General features: G+C 40.2%; 2 long non-coding RNA genes across 6 annotated transcripts; both read left to right on the top strand.

Annotated features, from left to right (window-relative positions):
- LOC110435531 lies at positions 2,229-6,681 on the top strand. 5 transcript variants are annotated; one of them, XR_002453249.1, is made up of 7 exons: positions 2,229-2,905; positions 3,011-3,101; positions 3,369-3,438; positions 5,196-5,344; positions 5,425-5,478; positions 5,599-5,655; positions 5,865-6,681. It is a non-coding gene; the product is annotated as an uncharacterized LOC110435531 (long non-coding RNA). The 5 variants fall into 5 exon arrangements; XR_002453252.1 differs by having other exon boundaries at positions 2,229-3,101; positions 3,374-3,438; XR_002453251.1 differs by having other exon boundaries at positions 2,229-3,101; positions 5,968-6,681.
- LOC110435418 lies at positions 8,486-9,351 on the top strand. Its single transcript, XR_002453077.1, has 3 exons — positions 8,486-8,873; positions 8,965-9,152; positions 9,278-9,351. It is a non-coding gene; the product is annotated as an uncharacterized LOC110435418 (long non-coding RNA).

Raw genomic sequence — 12,141 nt, 5'->3', positions numbered from 1 at the left:
CCGACCACCGAGCACTCGACGCTCGGGGACTGGTCGCCCAGTCTATCAGCTCGGAACTTCAAGGACTGCACCGACCACCGAGCACTCGACGCTCGGGGACTGGTCGCCCAGTCTATCAGCTCGGAACTTCAAGGACTGCACCGACCACCGAGCACTCGACGCTCGGGGACTGGTCGCCCAGTCTATCAGCTCGGAACTTCAAAGACTGCACCGACCACCGAGCACTCGATGCTCGGGGACTGGTCGTACAGTATAGCAACGCAGAATTCTAAGGAGCGCACTTGGTGCTTGGGGACTGGTCGTCATACTATTATACACCCGGGGACTGGTCGATTAGTCTATTCAATTGCAGACGGACTGGTAAATTCAATTTTTTAGACCTTGCTACAAGGCTCATACTTCGCCTTCCAGCAAGCTCGGAGACTACATCGGTACGATGCATCTGGCGATGCATCTCAGTTACAGAATTTCTTTGAGGACTTTTATTTTGACCCTGGCACCACGTGCCTACGTCACCTACTACCAGGCTCGGGGACTAAGTGGGCACACTTCACCTTGCGGTGAATATGCTTGCTTTTTTGATGTTTATACCTTTCAAAAAAGTAAAGTGGGCACACTTCACCAGGAAAGAAATCTTTTTTAATTTAGAGCACCATGCATTCTTCGAACAACTCGCTTCTTCGATGTCAATGTTGATCAACTGTCTTTTGAGTTGGTCAAAGAACCGTTGCAACTGTTTGGGCGACTTTCCCACTTATTGAAGACGTCAAGTCTCACTGATCGAAGAAGCTCAAGACGGCGTGTTACATCACAATACATGGTGCTCGGGGACTAGCTGTGGGGGTATAAACCCCTATACCCTTACGGCTAGACTTCGGCCAGGAAGCTTGGCCCATTACGAGACGAGTTCAAGGCTTGATCCGACAACCTGGAGTTTCGCGCAAGGAAACAAGATGGGGAGATCAAGCAGGATTCTAGTCGGTTAGAATAGGAATTGATATCGAATTATCCATGGCAATTGTAACCGACTAGGATTAGTTTCCAGATCTGTAACCCTGCCCTTCAGACTATATAAGGAGAGGCAAGGGACCCCCCTAGGACATCATATTCTTTCAATACAAATCAATACAACCAGACGCAGGACGTAGGTATTACGCCAACTCAGCGGCCGAACCTGGATAAAAATCTTGTCCGTGTCTTGCGTCACCATCGAGTTCGTAGTTTGCGCACCGTCTACCGATAAACTACTACCGTGGGTATACCCCAAGGTAGACTGCCGACCAGCTTTCGTCGACAATTTGGAACGGTTTGGCCCGCTGGTACAGTAACAGCAGCGACGGTGGAGGCCATTAATATTGACGAGAGCTCGCCGGAGATGGGGAAAATGGCCTAAAGAGCATGTTTTTCAACGGGGAGAACACCGGGAACAAATGGATTTGGATGCGACTGACCAAGTGTGATTTTGATGAGGGGGAACGAACAGAGATTACACAGGGCCCGATGGAGCGGCGATAGCCTTCCTGTGAACCACAACCATGACACGTGACCAACAAGATGAAGAGGAGAGAGGTGGAGAGCACCAGGGGCTTTGTCACCTCAATGTGGTCATTGGCAAATGAGAAACAGCGGTGACAAAGATCAAATGAACGGCGACGGCGTTCTCTGCTTATGGCAAGATCTGAACGGAAACCTAGAGGCAGAACCAGGGCAAGAAAATGGCACACAGATGGAAAGGAGGATGCAGAGGGGGTCGTGGAGCTTTATAAGGCAGCTCGGCTTGCTCCCACGTGACGAATCCAACAAGAATCAGGATCGTGCGGATTTGAATGCCTAGAGGGAGTCCTGCTCCCACCCGACGCGAGGTAGCAGAAAGGGAAGTGGCTCATGGGTGGGGTCTTGCTCGCAGGAAGAGAAAAAGCGAGAGGGTGTGCTGGGCTGGCTGCTGCCGCTGAGCTTGCTTGCTGGGCCGTGAGTTGGGCCGATGCGCGGGAGCAGGTTGGTGAGGGTTGGGCCACTTGGGCTAAAAGCTAGGATAGGGAGAGCTCTCTCTTTTCTTTTTTTCTTTTATTTCAAAGCCTATTTCAAAAGCAATTTGAAAACCATTTTTTTAAAAGCAGTTTTAAACAAGTTTTGAATCTAATTCAAAATCACACAGCAAAATCTCCTACAACTAAAAAGAACAAAAGTAAAACTTTTCTTGGTGCGACATCCGGTTTCGTTCCGTCGGTCCGCTCCACCGCGTGCGATCGGTGAAAAAGGAAACTCCCGAACCCGCCCCATCCCGTCCCCGAGCGTCTCCATCGCCGCCATCCGCGCTCCCTTCCATCCTCCCCCGCCGCCACTACCTGCACTCCCCTCCATCGTCCCCCGCTGCCGCCAGCCCCTGCCCTCGTGACTCCTCCAACGATGGCCGCCACGATCCCCGCCGCCTCCTCAATCCCTACCGCATCTGCGCCATCACCAAGTCTCATAGCCATCGGCGATGATGCCTGCAGCCAGGCGACAGCGAAAGCTGACAGGTCGTGCCCGGCGTTGATGGTGAGCCACCACCACTGGATACTAGAGGGCCGACCTCTCCCCTTCTAGGTTCATGATTGCAGCAACTGAGGAACGAGTGGTCAACTACATCGCCGCGAGATATCTGCATGACAGCGACTCTCCGTGCATCGAGCGACCTCTACCTGCATCGTGTCCCATGGTGAGCCACCAATACTCCTCAAAGGCCTTCTTTTCTCTGCGTTCCACTATGCACAGCCATCCTCTCCCTCTCCTCACTACTGCTATTGAGATCTCCTCCATCCTCCACTTCATTCTTCCCATCGGTGCCGTCCTCCTCCTTATTTTCCCTGGTCCATTCTGAACTAGATCTGCCGACGTGTCGTGGATTCACTTGATCTTGCCCGAGGTAGTTTAAAGATCCGGTTTTCATTTGTGGCTGGTGGATTAAGCAGCTGCATTCCAGGATTTTAGCACTGGATGGTTCGATGATATTGCCTTCGTTGGTTGGAAGATTGGCGTGTTAGGAATTAGGATGGGGATTTGGACAGGCGGAGATTGAGTGGAGATCCAATTTGTTGCATGCTGATGCTATGCTTGAAAAGGTGCGATTTTTAATTCTTATCCAACTGATATGAGCTATTGTTGCTTGCTGCAGCCCAACGACAGTAGGTGTGATGGGTAGGAGAAGTCAAACTACTTATTTAGCCTGAACTGGTGATTGTTTGGCCATATAATTTGCTTGTTCAGGCCTTTGTAAATTATTAGTTCAAAAGAAGTAGCTTGGATCCGTAGGATAGTGATAGAGGCCCTCAGATTGTTTATTCGTGCTTCAGATAATTATTTCCTTAAGTTTCAGCTTGGATCTGTAGGACAGAGAAAACGACCAGTGTAAATAGTTCTGAAGGAGCAGCTTGCAGTTTCCTATTTCAGATAGCGCAGGTATGATCCCCAATTTTAGCTTTTGACATTTGATTATTGATTTTTTTTTAGAATTATGGGTTCAGGTCTCAACTAAAAATAGATTAGATGATATTATTTTGTTTCTTTCGGTTTTGTACTTGTAAACTTATTTTCTTCTTTTTTTTCTATTCCTGTAAACTTGTTTCCTTCATGGTACATTGTATAATTATCCCGAATAATAGTAGGTCATTGATTGCATCTTTTACCGAGACATAATTAGCGTATTCAGTATCTTTCTGTATTAGTTGTTACAATTAGTTTGCTCCATTAGTACCTAAATAAATATACTATGATCACTATATTCTTAGAATATATTTTTAGTCATATATATTTCAGTGTTAGCGCATTGCCATTGAAGCTACTGCACAACCAGCGTGTTTCAGGGAACAGATAGCAAAGAATTATAAGGGTCTCGCTGTTTGTTCAGTTTTGCTAAAAAACAAGCATAAGCTGCTATGATCTCTGAACCCATGTTTGTAAGAGTAGACATGAACTCCGCATTGTGTATTGGATTTGATAACCTGAACTCCGAAGTTGCTACGATCTCTGAACTCATGTTAGTAAAAGCAGAACATGAACTCTGAATCATGCATTGGATTTGACAACCGGAACTTTGAACTAGGAGCTAGGTGAATCATTGCTTGCTAACCTATATTCTCAAGGCTGGAACTAAATTTACATGCTGTCATATATTTGATAGTGCTTTGCTAACCCCTGAAACTGATATGGAACATGTATTTGATAGTGTCAAGTCATGACGTGGGAACTTTATTTCCTATGTCAATTCGTTCTATTCATTCATGTATTTTCAAAGAAAAATCATGCACACAGATAGGAAAACTAGCACACAAGAAACATGCAATTTCTTCTTGCCTGAAGCTACTCTAAGAATATCTGTCCGATACAAGGAAGCATGATATTTTCATCTTTTTCATCTTAGATAAATATTTTAATTGGATTAGGTAAATCAATTCCTCCTGATTTGTTGAGGAGTTAACCAGCAGTGAGTTGTGTTCTCATAATGTACTATTTATGCAAGAACAAAAACATGTTACCTACTAATTTTTCTTTATGCAAAATATTTTTGGCTGCTGTGCTGTTGGGAGAAGTTGTCATGGGAACACTGACTACAACCACTAGGGTGAAGTTTAATTAACTTTTTTGTGTTTAGGTCATATGCAAATTAAATCATCCTTAGCTTTTCTTGTTTTTGTGTTCCACTACGTATCTTCCTCAAGGATGCAACCATCTAGCATTGATATGTAGTCTGATAATTGTTATATCATATTCTATGGTCTCGCTTACCAACAATATGACGTGTCTAACATGTTTTTGTGAAAATTAAGCTTTGGTGACAAAAATGGCTAATTCGTTGCTAGCATGAAAAACATGATTATAGATTTCCTTGGTGTTTTTTTCCCTTTCAGATTGTAGAATATGTTTCCTTCAGTGCATTGCTAGAATTATTAACTAGTTCAGTTCCTTGTTGCCTACTAAATCTGGTGATATATTCTGGTTGTAATCAAAGTTGGGAAACTTGCCCACATGTGGGATAAGTAGAAATATGATCCAATTAACCTCTCCTAAAGCTAAAATAACTTCCTTTGGTCATCCCGTCACTGCTGTTTGCTCTTCCTGTTCATTGTCATCTATTGTTGTGCTTTTGATCTGTATTTTCATTTCACCGAAGTACAAACTGATCTCTAGGATACATTACATCGGTTCATGTTGTTCAGATTATGTGAAGCCATCTAATGCGTTGGTGCTTGGCTGTCGGATCCCAAGCTCGATGCATCCCGTGCTCCTAGCCACATCCATGCTGCGAGCCCTAATTGGCTGCTGGAAATCGTGTTTTGCAGCTTAGGCCAAATCCTCTGCTCGGTGGGTAAGATAAGAAAAACCTAACCAAACTGTGACCTCTTGGTGGAATTACTGAAATTTAGTTTTTTTTCTTCTCTCCAATAGACGGATTTGGAGATGAAAAGCGCCTCACAACCGTGAAGACTATGAACAGGAGTGGTAATTAATCAGATACTGTCATCAGTTTCAGGGTTCCTCTGGTTAGAATTAACATGGGAGATCTCATGATAAATAATCAAAGCCTATTTACTAATTGTATATTCATTTTGTGATCTGCAGTAACGAAACTTCCATGGTCTCTGCTAGCGACACCTCAAGAAGCTTTCTGCTGCCTCGGTGAGCTCTTCCCTTTTCCTTGTTTGCTCTTCCCTTTTCCTTGTTTGGCTCATTTTTTTAGTTCAAAGTTCTCTGTGTAACTTGCATTGCTCTGAATTGCTTCATAATTGAATCTGGCGCTTGTGCTGCTCATTGTTTATTGATTTTTTTCCATTTTCACCACTTCAATGAATAAATGTTTGCTATTTTGTACTCCAATAATCTCCTAGGGAAATGGTGCCGAAAATGACTTTTGCTTCTGTAGTCGGTTTGCTAGAGCTGCAGCAGTATCAGAGAATAGTTTTGTTCAGAAAATGGTTTCCATGTGTTCAGGTTGTTCAAGCTGCACTTATTTCTAGGATACAAAGATTGAAGCAGAGACTAATGAAATTTGAGCCTCATGTGAGCACCAAAGAAGTCTCTGCGTCCTTAAACTTTTTATATTACATATAGCTCTTGCTCTGCAGGTAGGAAACTGTACACGATGATGTGTTTATTTTACTGCATACTTTATTTAAGCATTGTCACTTACATGCTTCTCAATCATTGACTTCAAACCTTTAAGTTGTTACTGCCATCCCCTATTTCATTGGGATTTCAATTTAGGCAACTTTCATTATAGTGCACAAAGTGGAATTTAAACAAAATACTTCCAGTTATTTCTATCTCTTATATGCCTTCTAGGAGCCCAACTGCAAATTCACAATCCATCCGTTTCCTATAACACATTTCCCATCTTAACTAATCTAGGCTCCTGGCTAACTGACTCTACAACAGACCTCATATAGGACATGCTGTGCCAAAGGTCATTGCATCACTTCAGAAAGCTAATCCATTAATTTGTCGTCAGCTTTTGACTATGCTCTTTTGAGATACAGTAGGAATAGTTTTTAAAACTTTTATTTTATTGTGAAATGAAGTTTATGAGCTGCTTAGTGGTTTAAACGCCACCATAGGTCTTTAAATTTGTGTTGTATCATATATTACTCCAGCACCTAAAACTAAAATAACAAATATTCTCTTGATTGAAAAGTCATTTACTATCCCCACGCTCACAATTGAAACCCTCCTCTGCTCCAAAAAAAAAAAAAACTCTACATCCTGTGTCTACCAACAACACGGTTTATCTTGTACACGAGTATCTCCATCATAAACTCTTGATCTAAACTCTGTCATGGCATAAAATATTGCATTAGAAAACTAAAAAATTACATTAACAAAAAAATCATTGAAATTTTTCGTATATTTTCATATATACTCAACCGTGTGTACATGGTAATAATGAAGATGTGGCGAACTTATCCGTGGATTTATTGGCGCCCGGAAGAAATGAATATCGGAGATTTTCTTTCTACCAATATAAAACATTATCTTAGTCATCTATACAGGAGAGTCGCGCTCTCCATGACTGTGTTAATTTCACAAACTTTATTTTTTAAAATTAAATGCCATGTTAGTATTGGTATTTAATTTTTACAGTTATCTTACCGTGCGACATATGTTTTAAAGTATAAAATGTTAGCTATCCCGTAGCAACGCACGGGCACGCTACCTAGTATAACTTATGCACCAACATGAATACACAACAAGTCGCTAAGTCCTATGATATATTATATTTTAACAAAAAGTATTATTTTCCTATGTTTTCATGAGCACAAAAATACACAAATAAGTTATTTTAACTCTATTTCAAAAAGGAGCAAATTTTAGGGTCTTACAAATCTACCCCCTTAAGATGAATCTCGTCCTCGAGATTTAGAAGAGGCTCAGATTCTGAAAGAGAAACAGGAAAAAGAGCATGATAACTCTTTCACCATCACACTTATATTCCAAATGTAACACTTATGTCTCAGGATCACAACTTGTGAACAAAGTTTACATAGAATGTCTATTATTCATAATTGACCAAAATCCATCTTGACTACTGATTTCTTTAGCTTACAACTCAAAGACATGAAAAATTAATCTGCATTTGCCTTTTAAGGTAGGAGTTGATCATCGTGATACTCAATTCTTTTCCCTAATGGTGCTGTTAAGAGCATTTTGCATTGGGTACCATGGATTACTCCTTTGTGTGCACAAAACCATCCATTGCCAGGAACCATAGGGATACTGAGTGACTCTAACACAATGAGGTTCATAGTGAAATTTTCCTTGTTTATGACTAGATTGATATTTGAGCAATCCTGATCTACCTATATTTCTCCCACTAGAGTTTGAACTAATAAAGGCTTCTGTAACACCCTAAAATTTGCATATGTTGAAATAGGTATAAAATGATTTAATTAGGTATTTCTGTGCTCATGAAAATATAGTAAAATGATTTTTTCCTTAATTTAAAATTCATCATAGGGTTTAGCAATACTGTTTTGCATACATGCTGATGCATAAGATTTGATGCAATGTTTGCTTGTTGCTCTTTTGTGTGTTGAGAGTGAGCAAAGTTTTTAAAATACGTTTAGTAGATCGATCTTTCTTAACCGGTACATCTTTATGTTTATCTCTAATCAAAATCCTTGTTTGTCAGCTCAAGTTTTTTATTAGAAGCTTTCTAAAATCTTTTCTTTGTCACCCAAACCACTTCTTTTAGTTTCTGATTCATCAAACAGTCTCTACAAACTTTTCGGGAATTTTTCCACCTTGTGTTATCACTTTTCTATGAGCATAATCTAACTTTTCGAAGTATTATTTGTGGCTTAAATAATAATTTTGGATTTTTCTAGAATTATTTTTTTCCATGAAATTAAATAATTCCGAAAATAATAAATTTATTATTCTTTTTCCAACTCTCAATCGCCAATGTCTTTATTTACTAATGGTCTTTATAATTATTAGGCCTATTAGTGGAGGTGGATGGTACAACATCAATTAGTACTATATTGTTTATTGATATAGATGTAGAGAGTTTTCCTCCCTATATATATACCAACCCTTTTGCAAAGCACCCCACAACTATTGTCAGAGAAGTCCCTAGTTTGGCAAGTCTCTCGTGTAGTAAATTAAAATTATCTTTTACTATCAATGTCACCGGCGCAGTCAACCAGCCATAACTGGAGTTCAATCGATCCGTACCTCATCATCATCATGTTCTCACTATGGATCCTTATTGATCGTGTGATGACTTGCAACGGGCCATGTCGTCAGCTCCGAGGCCACTCGAGAACCCTCATCATGGAAAGATTAAGCCATGATAGTCTCCTCTAAGTCCAGCCGTCATCCCTATCACATATATATCTTGGGTGAGCAACTCCATAATTTGTATATCATGACGCCCTGCTAATTATATCTCCACGTTGAGTGTATATATATTTTTATTTGCACTTTGTGTAGCTCACCATCGTCCAGCTATCGTTCTTGCCGAACTGCATCTTAACAGCGACCAGAGCAGCACCGTATGCTGACCTGCATGCGACTTTCTTCCATATTTTCAACGACCAAGTAAACTACCAAAGGCCAAGGCCATTCGTGCGTGCCAGCGTACGTGTATGGCAAGCAGGACAGAGCAACACGTCCACCTGGTACACCTTTTGTGTATAACGAGCCCTTCTAATCATATAACTTTTATGTTCTATATATTATCTACTCTAGCAATCGAGAATTAGCACATAGATTAATCAATCCTTATTGTTTTCTTTATCTCCAGCATATGCGTATTAAATCCTTTTGGTGTGTGTTTGCCGCCAGTCATCTACGCACTTTCAATACATGCATCCTTTCGTAAGTGAACCTCTCAACATTCAATTCTCTACCGAATCAAGTCTCCTAGGGCCTGTTTAGATTTGTAATTTTTTGGACTCGATAAATTCATATGCGCCGAATCGACGCCACATAATCTCTTTAGACCAAAAAATTTCAAATCTAAACATGCCCTTAGATTCATAATTTATACAGTAATGCTAATGTTTTCATGTCATGTGTTTATTATTTTATCAATTTAATTGCTAAATAGATTAATATTTATATAATCAGATTTATAATTGAAAGCTATAAGGTTTTATAAGTCTGTAATTTATGAACAAAATGTTAATGTGGTTAGTTGCTTATAAAATGTGTTTCTAAATTCTAAGTTGCTTAGTTAAACACGTTGCATATGTGATAAACTTATTTAGTTGCTTTCACCTATACTCTTTCTTGCGCAAAATTAAAGTTTAACTTGATTAAATTATATGACATTGTTTATAAATAAAATATGAGTAGTTTTAGGCTAAGTTTTGAATTAAATTATGTTTTGCCTAATCTGATCTAAATGACTTTTTCACAAAGTTTTTCTCAACTAAAATAATATGTCAAGCATATATAGGCTTTTTCTTTAATATGATATAAAAGTCTCAGTAGTCGTTCCTTTTGAACCGTAGCTCTGATTAGCATGCTTTTTACGACTGTGTGCTCGTGGCGATGCGTAGATTAGTTTCAAACCTTTTTATTGATTGATGTACTATTCTAATCATAGCTTTGTTTGCTTCGTGTATGTTTGGTTCTGGTTTGTTTGTTTGTTGCGATTCGATGACTGAGTATAGATTGTGAGCAACTCATGCGTGATCAAGACTGCTACTACGATCAAGATCAGAACCTAGACGACTAGTAGGATCAGTAGGAGCAGCAAGAAAGGTTTCATTAAGACAAGTATAGCATTTGGATTTTATTTCTGTGACCATGATCTTGTGACTTGATTAATATTTAAGCAACAAACGATAAAAAATGACTTTTTAGCAACTTGAGGATTTGTCTGTAAGTGATCACCGGAATAACAGTGCAACCATGAGAGCTAAAATGGCTTTGGCTTTAGCTCAGTACGAAGACCTTTTCTAGCTTGTTAGAGGTTACCCGAAAGGGCACTAGAGGGGCTTGCCGTTTTGGGTATAGTGTGGCCTCTGTCTTTATGTGTATAGGCTGCGCGTTATTGTGCCATTGGAACGGAGGCTCTATATCTGCGCGCCCGGGAAACCTTGCGGCCCTAACATGTTAGACGAACTTTTGAAAGGCTTCATAGTGATCTCTGCCGACCTTCCTTGGTAGTGGGTTAAGAGGCTGATCACCTCGGGAGAAAGGGTAAGTCATGACTCATGGGTGAAGATGTACAACCTCTGCAGAGTGTTAAAAACTGGTATACTAGCCGTGCTCACGGTGAAGAGCGGCCTTGGGGATTCTTACGCTAAGGGTGATGATTCTTGTTGTGTTAAGATACTCTTTGTTTATTGTTTAATGCTCTACATTATTATGTCACATTGATCATGAGATTGTAGGATCTATACAATCTAGTTGCTATACTTGTGGAGTTCGACATGGACACACTCTTGCTATTTCCCCAACACTTTAGGAGATGTTATAGGTTTGTGATCAACCAGTCAGTTTGGATCTTGTAGAGTGGACATAATACCTGAAGTTGGAGTACTTTTCCATTGTGTGCTGCCTAAGGTTATCTCTGATTTATTATGTATGTTATATATTTTATGCATTATCTTTTGATATTACCCCATATTTGTTGCTATATGTGAGATTTGACATCTAAGGCTCACATATGGTGCATATCTAATTTTGTCCTTAAAATTGGGTATTACAACTTCCTAGTTGGACACTTCACCTACTTGATTGTCTCTACCAAGTCGGTAGAAATGAAATAATGCGAAGCACTAGGGTAAAACGGAGCAAAAATTTGTACGGAGTCTACTTGAATATAGCCTTCCACCACTTTAGTGGCTTCTTGAATGTTATGCCTATCCACATTGCTCAGTCTTCCGTTAACATAGTTCTGTTGTTCTTTACTTCCATGAGTAGGCTTCTTATGACGTCTCCATTTTCACTTTCGTCGTTGTGGGTTCTGATTTTATTCAATGTCAACTTGCTCTTCAATATTATTATTTTGATAGTACTCAGCTTCATCATACCCATAACATCCTTCAAAGGCAGGATCATCATTCTCTTCCCACATATCTATGAGAGGCGTCATATAGGGCTCCTGATTCATGGGATACTATGCTTCCTGTCATCAAGTGACCAACGTCAGTGACATCAGCAAGGATCAATGATCATAGTCATGGGGTATCTCAAGTGACAACTTTCACTTCAAGATAAATTGAAAATGCATCAACCCGTGATATCAAGGTACTACCCCCCTTAAAATTAGATGGATCGAGAGACACTATGGACTAGCTCTCTTATCCATTCTAGACGCTACACATCATATAGTCTTTTAAAATGACTGTACCGAGCCTCTTAATCCAAGGCTGGTTTCATCACTAAGTTCTAACTATTAATATATCACACTTGAGTTCCTTCACTCTCACATCCTACATATAACTTCGTAGCCTTTGGTGTCACCTGATCCACATAAGCATAACTCTCAATCTATGAGTACCAGCTAGGATATATACCTCCATTGATATTCTCCAAGTGGGACGATATCTTGAAACAAAACTAAACATACCGTGCACATGATGACCTAATACATGATCCAACATTAACCAACACTTCTCCTTGTAACTCCTTTAACTAGGCAACCCCCATAAG

This window comes from Sorghum bicolor, chromosome 5 (assembly GCF_000003195.3).
Source record: "Sorghum bicolor cultivar BTx623 chromosome 5, Sorghum_bicolor_NCBIv3, whole genome shotgun sequence".
In the NCBI taxonomy this organism is placed as follows: Eukaryota; Viridiplantae; Streptophyta; class Magnoliopsida; order Poales; family Poaceae; genus Sorghum; species Sorghum bicolor.
The sequence above is the reverse complement of the archived record's forward strand: the minus strand, read 5'-3'. Positions and strand labels throughout refer to the sequence as shown.